Source organism: Sorex araneus, chromosome 5, assembly GCF_027595985.1.
Source record: "Sorex araneus isolate mSorAra2 chromosome 5, mSorAra2.pri, whole genome shotgun sequence".
NCBI classification, from domain to species: Eukaryota; Metazoa; Chordata; class Mammalia; order Eulipotyphla; family Soricidae; genus Sorex; species Sorex araneus.
The window spans coordinates 153,380,931-153,395,916 of record NC_073306.1 but is presented as its reverse complement, the minus strand read 5'-3'; positions in this window follow the sequence as shown (position 1 = coordinate 153,395,916).

The window sequence follows — 14,986 nt, the reverse complement described above, 5'->3', positions numbered from 1 at the left end:
AGCTGCAATCCGACCTTTCCACATTCTTGGTTGAAGTTAGCCAGCATTTGTGCCGCTTGGCTAATGTTTGATGTTATGAGAACAATGTCATCAGTGAAGCGGAGGTGGTGTAATTGCCGACCGTCTATCTTCACTCCCATTCCTTCCCATTCCAGTCGTCGCATGATGTTCTCGAGGGCGGCACTGAAGAGTTTTGGTGAAATGGTATCACCTTGCCACACCCCTCTCTTTATATCAATGATCACTTCCTTGTAGAATGGTGAGATCCTGGTGGTGAGTCCACAATACAGCTCTTGGAGAATTTGATATACCGAGTTTGAACGCCCTGTTTGACCAAGGCTTCGATGACCACCTCAGTCTCAACAGAATCGAAGGCCTTCTTTAAGTCGATGAACGTTAGACAGAGCAGCATCTTGAACTCTATCGAAACTTCAATGAATTTGGTCACTGTGTGTATATGGTCTATCGTGCTGAATCCTCTTCGGAACCCGGCTTGTTCTCTTGGTTGTCCTTCGTCTAGTGTTCTGCCTATTCTATTCAGGATGACACGAGTGAACAACTTGTAGACGACAGACAACAGGCAGATTGGGTGATAGTTACCGATGTCATGGATTCCATTTGCTCTCAATGGAACTAACATCACCAAATGCAGCAGCTATGTGTATGTGGGTCGAGAAATCAACATGAGGAATGACTTGGTGCAGAACTACACAGGAGGAAGAGAGCAGCGTGAAATGCATTCAAGAGCGTCGAAAAGGTGGTTAAGAGAACGAAGAACCTCCAACTCCGGGCACATCTTTTCGATTCCACCATTCTTCCTGCACTAACATATGCCTCAGAGACCTGGGCCCAACTCAAGCAGGATGAGAATGCTCTTAGGGTATCCCAAAGAGGAATTGAAAGAGCTATGCTGGGAATATCATGTCTCACTCAAGTGAGAGAAGGAATCCGGAGTTCTGACCTCCGTCGACGGTCAAAAATCAGGGATGCTGTCTCGTTTGCCAAGGCGTCAAAAATCAGATGGGCCGGTCATGTAATGCGATTCAGAGATGACTGTTGGACTAGAGCTGTTACAGACTGGATTCCACGGGACGTCAGAAGACCTCGTGGCCGCCCACCAACTAGATGGTCAGATTTCTTCGTGAAATCTCTGAATGAACGATTTGAGGCTCTTTCTGTTCCTAGAGCGAGCAGGTATCATTGGGCTACACTAGTTCGCGACAGGGACAAATGGAGATGTTACTGGCGCCCACTCAAGCAAATTGAAGATCAATGGGACTACAAGTGATACAAGTGACAAGTAATTTTTATTTTCTAACATTTAAAATCATGCTGCTTTAGCATTTCACTTTAATGGGCCTTTCAGGTTTATTTCTCAGTTTCTTATTAATAAGGTGTTACAGAATTTTACTTTCTCAAATTACAAAAGGTAGGCATGCATTTTTCAGAATATATCAAAATAATAAAGCCTCATATGAATGCCACACAGCCATTCCAAAAAAAAGCAACCCAAACATTATTACGGTCTTCAAAGAGTGACAGAAGATAAGCGTATGCATTTTATTATATTTTTAATAAAGGCAGCAAACTGTCCTACAGAGGAGTAATTATATCCTTCAATACCCAAGATTTGTTTCTAAATTGTGTTGAATACCACTAGTTTCTTTTTCATGGGAATTATTAATCTTGAAAGGTCAGCTATAAATAAAAAATCTTTCGCTAATATCTTTGCAGCTGGATAAAACTGAGCTCCCGCCTAATGAGCAGGGTGCCTGCCAGGATTTCCTTCTTGAGAGTGTAGGTTAGGACTCGAAGCACATTCCCCAGTATTCCCGGGGAGCCCAAATCTTTCCAGGTGCTCGAAGGAGCCAGAGGCATCCTGCAAGCAGAGCTGAGGAGCGTTCTGAATCTTCTGAGGACCAGGCCTCTGCCACACCATCAAATAACACCTCAACCGCACATGAATTAGCATTAACAAACATTCGTGTTTACTAAGGACACTGCACACATCTCCGAGGACACAACCAGAGCCAGCGGCATGTCTATACCCACTTAAGTACTGGAGGACCCAGAATTTTCCTGTCTAAAATCTTGGACTTTTGCAAGGCCTCCGGGTGTTTGGAGTCCGACAAACATGTGCTAAAATTCAGAGTCAGCCCCCTCTTGGGCCAACCGGCTAAGACGCCCGCAGCTCAGCTGCTTCCTCTTTAAACTATGATGAAAGGATCCCAGGTTGCCTGGGCTTCCTGTGACAATGAATTAACTCAGCTAAAGACCTGGGATTAGCCTCACTTTGCCAGATGCAGCTGTCAAAATTGTTCTTGTGGGAGGCAGTGCGGTGCGGTGGTTAGGAGGGATGAGCCCTCAGGCTAAGCCTATCTTGGCTCAAATCCCACCGCTGCCAAATCAAAGCCACGTGACATAACCCTTAGTTATCTGTCACCTCCTTTGTAAAATGAAGGCAATGATCATCAGTCTGTTTGGGAGAATGGAGTCAGTGATATATAAAACACTGCTAGTAGAAAAGAAATCCTTAATTTTAATCTATTTTCATTATTTTCTTACTAATCTTGAGCCTCTCCCCTCATCCAAACTGCTGACATGTAACCTATTCTAAGACAGCTGAATGTGCCAATTCTGGCTACTCGTGGGAAAGAAACAGTGCTCCCTTCCTGAATAGGTGTGGTTACAACCTACCTCCAATTTTATTAGCAGGACATAAATCTCCACTCACAATGCCAGACCTCATATTTCATTGACAATGGAAGGTAAGGCAACAAGTGAGACAGGAGAGCAGAGGAGGGAGACATCTGGGAAATATCAGCCTTTCCTCTTCGGAGTGGACAAGCTCCTCATGGTCAACCAGAGTCCAAGGGAAAAGGGAATGAGGCAGTGTTCCAGGACCCTGGAATATTATGGCCCAAGATAAATTTTTAATCAACATGAGTGAAAGAGAGCTTTTTAAGGCAGTTTTTTAGACATGCTAAGGTACTAAAAAAAACCTATCAGCCATTCATACTATAATTTCTAATGATAAAAAGCATTTTAATGCCAAAAGTAGGTAGGAAAAAAGATCTCTATTTATTTTGTTGTTGTTTTTGTTTGCTTGTTTGTTTTTTGCTTTTTGGGCCACATCCAGCGTTGCACAGGGGTTACTCCTGGCTCATGCACTCAGGAATTACTCCTGGAGGTGTTCAGGGGACCATATGGGATGCTGGGAATCAAACCCGGGTCGACCACATCCAAGGCAAATGCCCTACCCACTTTACTATCACTCCAGCCCCAGATCTCTATATTTTTAAAAAAATCTTATCAAAAAGAGTCCAGTGATTACATGTGTGTTGTATATGTACACGTGTGTGTGTTCAAATGCACAATCTTATTTTTCCCTAATACTGTCTCATTGTTTCTAATTTCTCTTCAGATTGATGGAAACCTCATCAAAACCTTCAGCAAGTTGGATTCAGAATTTGGCAATCACGGGGATAAAATGTGGAGTGCAATGCCTAACAGGCCAGGCCGGGCCACCCAGCCAGCCAAGCAGTGGCCACTGGAATCAGATCATTTGAATCAAAACGTTTGGTTTCAGTTACCGAAATAACTTATTTCTTCACCAATATTTCCAAAAATCTGTTTCCATGTTCTGATTCTGTTTGCTTGGGAGGGAGGTCTGGGGTGCTTTCATAGGCTGATTGTGCAACAATGGGTTAACTGAAAACCGTAAGCTGGGCCAGTAAATGGAGATGAATTGCTAGTGTTCCTAGAAAGAACAGCTTCGTTTTCCAGATTTCCTGAGGAAGGAGCTGCATGAAGTAGCTTATTTGATTTTGCAGACGGAAACAGGTAGCAGGAAACAGAGCCCTCCAGGGAATATTCAGGGAATGTTTCAAAGGAAGCGTTGTAGAAAATTTTTGAAATAACTCTTTCAATCAAAGCTTGAAATGGTATGTGGAGGAAAGATCATGACCCTACAATTCCACTTACTAGTGGCAACCTGGGCAACCCTCCAAACCAAACCTCTAGGAGACTCAGTTTTCTTGTCTATGAAATGGGGAGACATAACTCATACTGTACAGCTTAAAGAAAAAATTACAATATTTTAGAAAGCATTCAATTCACTTGGCCCCTATTATGTGTAGTCATTGTAGTCATTGGATGGTTCTATAATAAAATATTTAGACAAGATACAGTGATAGGACCCCAAGACAGGGCACTCAGATTCCTAGAGGAACCCAGGAAAAGCAAAGCACATGTAATATGTCTTGAAAAGTATGCAGGTGTTCATTCAGTGGAGAGTATACTAAGAACAGGATTTCAGGCTGGAGAAATCACAAATGCACAGGAATACAAAATGCCCTTTGAGCTCAGGCAACTATAGGGAATTCTCTTTTATAAATGCACAAACCTTTTGTGAGTACTAAGGACTGAAACAGGATATTCATGCCATTTAACCAACTGCAGCGGAACCTGACAATGCAAGGAATAGGACCATAAATTGGCGATTTTCTAGACTCCTCTTTTTAGCATCCCCACCTGGCAACTCTGCCAACTTTGAAGGGTTCATCCACTTCTGTGAGGAGAGGGGTAGTGTGAAAAGTGACACCCCACCACTCAGTATTTCTGAATTTCAGTACAGGATGGACTATAGTTCAGCATATGATGCACATATTTTTGTTTGTTTCAGGACCATACTTGGCAGTGCTCAGGGTTACTCCTGGCTCTGCACTTAGGAGTAACTTCTGGTGGTGCTCGGAAAACTGTATGTGGTGCTGGGGTGAAATCCAGGTCGACTGCATGCAAGGCAAGTGCCCTACCTGCTGGACTATCACTCCAGCCTCTGATACACATTTAAAAAAAAATTTTAAGTGGGGAAGGGGGTTGGGCCACACCCAGAAGTGCTAAGGACTTACTCCTAGTTCTGTCCTCATGGGACCATATGTGGTGTTGAGAATCAAACTGAGTCAAAGCAAGAGCCTTTACCACTGTCCTATCTCTCTGGCCCCTAATACATATTTTGGTTCAGTGTATGATACATGTATCTGGCTATAAAATACACACTATAATATCAAGTCTCTTTCCTATACATCTACCAAATGAAAATATTAATTTTTTCTTCTACATCACACATTAAGTGGGATAATACTTCTAACGATCTGTATATTTTAGCTTAACTGTGAAACAAGCGCCACAATTTTCATGACTGATTTTTTAAAACATCTATTGTCATGAATAGAATTTGCTATAATTTTAACTGACCAAATTTACATGGTTCAATGCAGAGATCACTATCTTGTAAAGGAAATATTATCTAGCTGGTTGATGACTTTAGACCCAGCTCAATGTTTCTATCAATATTTACAACAGATGATACCCTAACCACGACTGAATCAAAATCTTTTTTTTAAATAATGTGGGAGTACTACTATTTTTTAAGTTGATTAAGTTGGTAGAATTGGGCATGAACTCCACATTACTTTTATATTTTATTGTATCATCATGAGATAGAGTTAGAAAGCTTTCATATTTGAGATTCAGCTATACAATGATGGAACACCTATCCCTCCACCGGTGCACATTTTCCACCACCAATGTCCCCAGTATCTCCCACCTCCAAATCCTAGTACTCACCCTGCCTTTATGGCAGACAATTCCCCTAATTTTCTCTCTCTAATTTTGGGCATTATGTTTTGCTCAAATTTTCCCACCACCATTCAAGTCTACCTGCCGGGGGCAGACACTAGATAATTTACTTTCCACTGCTCATTTTGAATATCATGAGAGCTCACATGGCCACGATTGCAAATGTAGGTTTCTAGAGTGTAAATGGTTGGGTTAGAGACATCTCTGTATGGCACTAATCCATTTTGGGATTCAATTGGGAGTCTCTGGGCCAGGGCTGTTGGTGCGCTAAAATGGCACCCAGAGACAAATTGTGAGCATGACAGCCAGTCTTCTGGGTGGGCAGGGACTCGGGGAGGGACAGCCCAGGTCCTCTACTGCCACATGGCCTGGAGATTTCATCTTAGAACCCACATACTGAGGACGTTGCTTGTGGAAGCTCTTGGTCACCGGGATTCCACTGGAGTAGGTAGGAAGACTGCACCTGCTCCATCTGGGGTGCTCCAGTGAAATTGGCTCGGTATGGGTATCAGAGAGATCTCTGGCACTGTGGTATCTTCCAGGACTTGCCTCTGTGTCTCTGTGCCAGGGCTGTTGGTGCGCTAAGATCTATATTATAAAATTTTCAGCAGATTTTATCTTGGTGAGGTCCTTCTGAGATGGTGGAGTCAAGCTGAGGGGTATGGCAGCGATTTGGGGTTGTAGAAGTAAGTGGATTCCAGGGAGTCTTCTTAGGTGGGCACAGGCCAATTCACCTCCTCCAACTTACTCTGGTCTGATCATCCATGCATGGGTCCGAGCTTAAGTGCAGCTTTTGATCTCTTTCAAGATTTATTTAGGGGTCTCTGAAGCAAGGCCAGTAGTAGAGTTTACAGGGTGGCACTAGAGTTGGTTCCTGGGGGTGACTGCCAGTGCTTCCATGTGTATTGGGAAGTGGGGGGAGGTAGCCCATCCCAGCTCTGAGAAAGCCTGGAGATTTCCATCACAAAACCCACGTACCAGAATTTTCAGCAGATTATATCTCGGTGAGGTCTGTCCTGAGACAGTGGAGTCAGGCCAGGGGTATGGCAGTGATTGTGGATTGTGGAAGCAAGCGGCTACTGAGGGCTCTGCTTGGGTGGGCCACAAGGCCAACCCGCCCTCCTCCAATTTACCCCAGTCTATTCATCCAAGCGCAGGTCTGAGGTTAACTGTAACATTTAATCTCTTTCTAGATTCATTTGTGGGTTTCTGAAATAAGGTCAATAAATGAGCTTATATAGCTGAGTCGGAGGTGGTTTGTGGGTGTGACTCCCACCTACCCAAACTTTAGCCATTTAATTTCTTGGTAAACTTGGTCCCAACTTGTTGGGGTCTGACTAAAGTCACAGCAGCAATTTTGGGATATCAGAAAGCCTGAAGGCATCATCAAGTGTGATGCACTCTCCCCACAAGTACAGGTTGACCTGTTGGCAGCACCATACCCCCTGAATCAAAATCCTTAGTTACTCTCCTTCCTGGACAAATATTAGCCGTGAGACTCTGAACAATTTGTCAAAGGGAGAGAAACAGCACATCCAGAAGTAATGAGTTACTGTCAGAGAACATGTGTTCCCTCTGAACGTGCACTTCAGCCACCTTTGAGGGGATCAAGGTAAAATCTCACTGTAGAGCTGTGACAAGCTAGAGAAGCAAGTGCTTTTGGGAAACTGTGATTCTTGCTGGAACTGTGGCATCTTGCCTACAGAGTTATTCCCATCAGATCTGAAAATCTAACCCAAAGAGAACTGAACAAAAAAACACTTCTCACTGAACTAAAGTCCAAAGGTAAGACTGATTTTGGGGTGTGGCTTGATGTAGGCACTTACCTGTATCAGAGGAGTAACCAATGCATGATTTCCTTTTCCTCCTTATCTCACATTGCCTTCTGTTCTCTTGGCTTTCATCCAAGACTCCAAGCCGTGGCAAGCCCCATTGCTCCCAACTCTGAGCAGAGAGAAAAACAGAATCTATTTCCCACACCCTCCCAACACACACACACACAGTCTAGAATTACTTTCCACGAGCCCCTGTGAATTACTTTTCTATTTTGAACTCCTCATAGGGGCTGGAGAGATGAGATCCTCTTCAGGACAAGATTTAACCCTAAAACTATGGTTCAAGTCTCCTCTAGTTCACATAAACAGAGACAGAGAAGGCATGGCTCCCAAATAGAACCCACAAGCTTTCACCAGAAGGGAAGAGATTCGCAGCAGACTCCTACTTGGTCCTGTTTCTGCTACCTTATGCTTCATAGAGAAAGTCAATTATTTGAGTTTCATTTCCTTAAACTGTCCATGGGTAGTCATCTCACACACTCCAGCTATAGCTGAAGGTATATTTTAAGATTCAAAGAGAATGATATGAAAGCATGATGTAGTGTTTTTTTTTAATTACACAGAAGAAAAACATAAGATCTAAATGCCCACAGGTGCACAAATTGTGTGTGTGTATATATATATATATATATATATATATATATATATAATATATATATTATGTATGTATGTATATATAAAACACATGAGTGTAGGAATTTTACAAATTCTTTTACAATTATAGTCAGATTAAATTGATTACCTAGTCTTTCTAGGCATATTCAATCTCCACCTTTATTTAGGAGTCATTCACAGAAAAAATAGATGAGACAAAAAAACCCCTAAAAGTACAGACCATTTTTGTTTAGCTTTGGAGTCACACCCAGAAACGCTACAATATCACTCCCTGGCTCTATATTCAGGAATTACTCCTGAAGATTCTCAGCGACCATATGGGATGCCAGGAATTGAACCAGGTTGAAGATGTGCAAGGCAAGCACCTTACACACTATACTATAACTCCAGTCCCCAGAGTACAAATGATTTTAAAAAGATTTAACACCTGTAAGAAACAAACAGCTAACGGAAGCATAGAGTGAAGTGACATAGAATCTCATCTCTAAAAGATACACTGACCTGAATAAAACTTTTTTTCTGATCCAAACTAAAATCAACTATAAACCTCTTCCCAACCCAGCAATCACAAGCAAAATACAGTATTCAGAGAATCTGTTTACTTTGTCGATTCCTGCATTCCTTGGATTTGTGGAATAGCAAGTAAGAAAGGGAATAACATGCAATAAATATAATTTAGTTGAATCCTAACTGATGGTGAAAGATTGAACTCTAGCCAGTTAAAGGTACTATCTGCTGAGGAAAAATACTGATACCAAATATGAATGACAGCAAATGGAGCAATACTACAGTGGGCAGGGCACTTGCCTTCCAAGCATCTGGCCCAGGTTCAATCCCAGGTGCCACACATGGCCCTGCTAATAAGCCCTCAGCAGTAGGTTATAACCAGACTCATCAGTTTCTGGACCTATCCATCCACTCATCTACCTGTCTACCTGTCTGTCCAACTCTCTCTCTCTCTATATATATATATATATGTGTGTGTCTGTGTGTGTACATATATATATACCTCTCTATTTACCTACCTGCCCAACTATATATATAAATATAATTATGCATTTATCTTTTTAATACTTGCAGCATTCTTGATATATATTTTAACATGAGTTTAGAAAAATAATAGACAATTCCTTATTGTCCGTTCTATATTTTGCAAGCAATCTTTTGATTTTCAAAATCCTCCAGAATGGGATATAATATTGGCAAAGAATATTGGTAATAGCATGATATCAAAAATATAAAAATGCATGTAACTTATACCAATACAAATTAATTAATTAAAATTTTAATGGGAAAAAACTGACATCTTTCCAAAGAATGATAACATAGGTACATAAAAAGCTGTTCAGCATCACTAATCATCAAGGAGGTCCAAATCTAAATCGCAGTAAGATATCTCATATATCTTAGGACATCTTTTATCAAAAAATAAAAATAAAAAACAAGAGATAACAAATGCTAGCAAGGGTGGAGCAAAAGGGTGATCACTGATGCACAGTCAGTAAGAATGCAAACTAGTAACAGTAACTATGGAAAACAGAATGGAGAGTCTTCAAATTAAAACTAGATCAAATCATAGGAGCCAGCAACTCCACTTCTGGGTATATATCCAAGTGAAGATATGTCCAATTTTCCATGTTCATTGTTGCATTTCTCATAATAGCCAAGTTCTAGGAGTCAATCTCAGAAAATAGAAAAATGCTATTTGAAACTAGAGGGTGAGGAGAAACAGTTGGTAAAAATTATAAGTCCATTATAAGGAGAAATTTTTGAGGACATAATCAATAACATAGTGATTATAGTTGGCAATACTGCATTATGTTACTGTGTTACTATAACTGGCTAAGTAAAACTACCATGTTCTCACCCACCAAAATAAAAACATGCATGTTTGTGTGTGTGCACGTGTGTGTGTGCATACACACACATAAACACAGGCACACCATCTGATTTGGGATGTTATATTCTCACAAATACTATCTATTCTAGACCATATTTGAGATTTCTGCTTTTATTGAAACTAACCCCTCAATTCGGAAGATACTACCTCTCTCATTTCTACATTTAAATAAGTTATTTAATGTTCCAGGAACTTTCTAGAGATGGAGTTATAATAGAGAAGACAAAGCCCCTTTCCTTCCAGAGTTCAAAACAGGAGAGAAAAAAAAAGTACATACTAAAGGATATAATACATATCATTATTATAAGATATAAGATGGGATGAGGGGAGAAGCAAGTACATACTAAATAAGAATATTTAGTAACAGCTCTTCGTACACTATGCCATGGAATTACTAAACAACAATAAGTATTAACAACTATTAATGCTGGTTATTGTTGGCATTAATAGTTTACTGTGCCAAAAGAGCAGATATAGTAGACACTTACTTCCAGTTTTAGATAGTCAGGGAAGCAAAATGATTTCTACCTTTATTTTTGTCTTTTCAATATAGTTGAAGTAACATTGTTACAAAAGTACTTACGTATATGCATGTGTCGTACAAAATTATTGCCCCTCAAAGTAATCAAGATTCTTCATCACTATTCTGGCATTACCTCTGCTTCTAATTTTGTAGCCTCAGTTCTACATTCAAAGTCCAAGGAATTCTCATTAGATGATAACCATTCTTTTATTTTTAACCATTCTTTTATGTTTATACACATGTAAACATATATATCACATGTAGAAAAATAATCTTATATTTTTTACTTTTCTCTCAAGTTTTACTTAATATCACCCTTTCTAGCTCTGTCCAAGATGAAGAAAAAGCTACAATTTCAACTTTTCAAATAGTAATACATTGTATATATGTATATATATATATATCTTTTCAAATTCATCATTTTTTGTTTTGGGATAAAAGTCAAGGACTGGGATCACATAACACAAAATAACATAAATTCTATTTTACATTTTTTGATACATCCCCACATCATTTTCCAGAGACTGGACCAGTATACATTACTAATAACAGCAGAGAATGAATATTCCCTTTCCACCAAATTCTTACCAACACTGGCTACTTTAGTAATGTTTAAGTAATTCAATCTCACTGAGATAAGATGGCATCTTGTTGTTTTGATTGCACTTCCCCCAAAATAAGTGATGACCATTACATTTTCATATGCCAATTGGCCATCCCTATGTCTTCTTCAAGGAAGTGTCTGTTATCTCTTCTCCCCTTTTTCTTAATAGGAATGTTTGAGTTTGTGGTTGCTTTATATATCTTGGATATTATCCCCTTAGCAAATGTATGAGGTACAAATATTTTCTTCTCTTCAGTAAGAAGTCTTTCAATGTTAGCCCTAGTTTCTTTTACTGAACAAAAATTTTATTTTATCTCATTTCTTTTTTTCCTGTTATCTGACAATATAGTTGCTTGATTAAAGATATCTCTGAGGTAAAGATCTTGGAGGGTTCAATCTATTTCCCTCATTGTATCTTATGTCTGTATGCTGGGCCAATATCAAATCCTGTATTTTTTTGTTTTGTTTTGTTTTGTTTGTTCATTTGTTTGTTGGTTGGTGCATGGTGCAAGCTAGGGATCCTGCTTCACTCTTTTGCAGCAGCTATCGAATTTTCCAAGCACCACTAAATGACTTCTAATATGATATGTGGAGTGAAACTACTTAGTCAAACAGAACAGTATTGTTCTGGGCTGAGAAAACAACAAGGCAGAGTAGATATTTCTCAGGCAGAGAAAGCAAGGAAAGAAAGGGATGAGAAAGCGAGCAAGAGAAATTAGCAGAAGTCAAACATAAATAACTATATTAAGAAGCTTGAACAAAGACAGAATTATCTTTGAAGAACATAGGCCTCAATCCCTCTACTTTCACTGGAAGCCTTCCAGGGATCTGGGGAGGGCCCGAGAGTCATGTGTTTGAAAGTGTTGTAAAGGAATGATCCTTTCACTGCCATTGAAAGAGATACATATCTCTCCCATGTACTGCCCCTCATCAAACTTTCAGTGTAGTTGGCTTTGGAATGGCGGGGATCTTTCGAGGCATCTAGCTAAGTGAAATGGAATTGACTAAACAGTTTAAATCTCATTTTCAAAATTGTTTCCAAATATAGCAGATCCTTGAATAACATCATTTTATTCAACATCATTTCCTTTATAAGACTGATGAGAAAAATAATTCAGACTTATGTTGGTCAAAATTATATCATTCAATGATCTGTTTTTCTTGTATCTCCTTTTGAGTAAAATTCCACCCTCCACGAACCCCCCCCCCCCCGCTTCCAGGACACTAAGGGAAGAATTACTGAACTGTGAACGTAGCAAGCCATCTCCGTATAAGAAAAACTTCTGACACTTTTTTAATTAGAACGACATATTTAATAAAAATACAAATGCATAGTTTTTTCCCATTTCTAAAGACATCCAAAAAACAAATGCAGAATTTTATAAACTCTTGGCTCTGGTGTATATGATGGGTATTTTTTTATCCTTTTAAAATTAAGGATTAAATACATAATACACTTTAGATTTAAGCTGAGATATTTTAAATATAAGCGGTAAAGATAAGGAATGAATGAAAGGGAATACAGAGGTAGTCCAGGGGACAAGGTGCTTGCCTTACATACTGTCAGCATCAGTTCAATGCCCAACCTCAAGTACTGTCAGAGGTCAACCCCTGAGCATAGAACCAGGAGTAGCTCATCAAAACCACTGGGTGTGGACTCAAAACAATGGCAACAAAGAGATGAAGAATAAAATCAATAAAAACAATCTTGACATTGGAAAGCAAATCATAGCAAAGTTTATCGGTCAAATCAAATAAAGTGAACAGAAAATAAATTTTGAATTGAAGTAAGGAATATTTTTTGGATATTTCGATAACCCAGTGAATTAAAATGAATAAGTGACAAGAACACACTAGGTAAAGATTTAAATTTCTTAACAATTCTACAAAAATGACAACAGCAAATTATTTGCTATGACCTAAATAGGGCTAGTCTCTGAACAAGAAAATGTGAAATGTCCTAAAATATTACAACTCATATCTAAAAAACATACTAAGAGCTTTTGCAAATTTTCAGTCTTAAATAGTAGATAAAAAAATACATTGTGAAACATTTCTAAAACGAAAATTTTTCTAAAACACACCGATTTTGTTAAAGAACCATGTCTTGATTATCATGATAAAGACTGATTTATCGATTTCTAATCTCTGTAGAAGACACGATGCACTCATTGTCATACAATGATCAGTAACTAAGCAACTGACAAAGGAAGAAGGTTTCCTAGTTATATGGCAAAGAGGTCACTAATAATATTTTATCAATTTTAGGATATTTGAACTATTTGTCATATTTTAAATATGTTACTTGTGTTTTCCTTTAACATTTTTAATTAAATATTTCCTCTTGCTAGTAGGTTTTATAGATAATTTTGAATTGTTTTGCTTAGAAAACACTTCCTCTCCAGATTCTATAAACACCTTCATTAAGGTTCTTGAATTTAGATGTTATCCCGATTCCTTTTCTTCTTATTTTATCTAACTTGTTTATCCTTTAATATTTGACCCAAATGACACCTCAGCACCATAGTTCTTTATGCCGATGTCAGTTTTCACAAATGAAAGAAAAACAAAAATGTTTTAAGTAACTAGGCTCTGCCAGACATCATGTTGGTGTTTTGTGACATTAGTCTGTTCATTCAAACACATTTTTTTGAAGGCAGGGCAATTATTTTACAAAGTAAATAAGAGTTTACTACCATATTCTATCAATCTGTAAATGCTATAGTGTTAATCACATTCTTAGAAAGTCCTTCTCAAAATTTCTTGATAATTGGGGCTGGAGCAATAGCACAACAGGTAGGGCATTTACCTTGGACACGGCCAACCCGGGTTCAATTCCCAGCATCCCATATGGTCCCCTAAGCACCACCAGGAGTAATTCCTGAGTGCAAAGCCAGGAGTAACCCCTGTGCAACACCAGGTGTGACCCAAAAAGCAAAAAAAAAAAAAAAGTTCTTGATAATAGATAGCTTTTGGAGAGGACCCATTTTTAAACTCAGGTTCAGTTCCACAAAATGGAGTTTCAGGTCAACTCTGGATTTCTTGTTCATAAACACGGCCTTTCCAAACAAAACAATTGCATGAGCAAATTGTTCACTTATACCCAAGATATCTGCATGCTTGTAATGGGGTTTATAAACTCTTGAGGTTTGGGTGCACTCTGTTTTCTGCATTTCCCTCCGCCTGAATATATTCTTGTCCAGCTCATCTTAGTCAGGTTTTAACATTCCCACTGAGAATGACACTCTAATCCTCAGGGATTAAGCAAACGCTGCCCCCAGTCTCCAGCATTACATCCTTAATCCATTAGGATTTACAAAAGTACAATTTGAACAACAAGGAAGTAATTCCATTGCCTATAATTTAGGATGGCAAAAATCAGATCAATTAAGGCTGCCAACATATGATATAATTAACACAACCATTATATGAGGGTATTGCAGCACATATGGTATGATATGTAAAACCAAACAATGTTTTTTTATAATGTGTGAATACAGATATTATAAAGTTAAAGATCAAGTGGAGAGCTCTTTCTTGGTTCTTCCTTGGGTTGGATTTGTGTGTATGACCCTAACTGTACTGAGAATCAGTTTCACATACAATGATAAAATTGTCTATTCAAATAGAAAGTTATAACTAGCATTTTTTTACTTTATATGTCAGGTTCTTAATAGTTTCCTAAATAACAAGGAACACTCTTAGTCAGTTGGCATTTTCCAGTGTTTTAATTGCCTGCTGTGATATAATTATTGTGACATTTTGGGATGTTTTTAACATCCTGAATTAAATATTCTGACATCCCACAGAGCACTTCATGAAAACAGTCAAACTGTATTCAAGTCATTAGCAGTCTACAGCTGTCCTTT